Source organism: Arachis duranensis, chromosome 1 (genome assembly GCF_000817695.3).
Source record: "Arachis duranensis cultivar V14167 chromosome 1, aradu.V14167.gnm2.J7QH, whole genome shotgun sequence".
NCBI lineage: Eukaryota > Viridiplantae > Streptophyta > Magnoliopsida > Fabales > Fabaceae > Arachis > Arachis duranensis.
Genome location: NC_029772.3, coordinates 98,047,762 through 98,048,622, shown reverse-complemented (window position 1 = coordinate 98,048,622; position 861 = coordinate 98,047,762).

Here is an 861-nt window from a genome sequence, read left to right as displayed (position 1 = left end):
GTTTTCTTTTTATTATTGTTTATTGTTGTTGCTGTTATTGAATTTTTTTTAATAGTTTTAGAACATTATGTATTTTTTTATTTTTTTATTTTTATTCTTGTTAACAAGATAAAACAAGAAAATTTTACGAAAAGGTGAAACAAGAAGGAGAAAATGAATTAAAAAAAAGATAGTGATAAAAAAGATGAGGAGGAATTTTGAGTTAGGCTGAATTTATCAAAAAATAGCATCGAAAATTTTTAATTATGATATAAGAAATTTTTTAATTTTGACTCCAAAATTTTTTAATCGTAACACATGCTTTTGTTAAGAGCATAAAAAAAGAAGAATAAGAAGTTTTTAATTTTGACAATAACATTTTTTAACCGTGATACATGTTCTTATTAAGAGCATAAAAACAAGAATGATGAGGAGGAATTTTGAGTTAGGCAAAATTTATCAAAAAATAGCACCAAAAATTTTTAACTATGACATCAAATTTTTTTTAATTTTGACACCAAAATTTTTTAACCGTAACACATGCTCTTGTTAAAAGCATAAAAGAAGAAGAATAAGAAGTTTCTTAACTTTGACAATAAAATTTTTTAACCATGATACATGTTCTTATTAAGAACATAAAACAAGAATGATGAGGAGGACGACGAGGACGAGGATTAGAAAAAAAAAGAAGATGATGATGAAAAAGAAAAAAAAGAGAAAAAAAAGAAATCAAACGAAAAAAAGAAAGAAGAAAAAGAAGGAAGTGATAGCAATGGTTCATAATAGTAACAACGATAATTAATTTAGTTGGAGTTAATTATTTATTCAACTTGATTTTGAGTTTTTTTTTTAAATAAAAAATAATATTCTGTTGTAAACTTA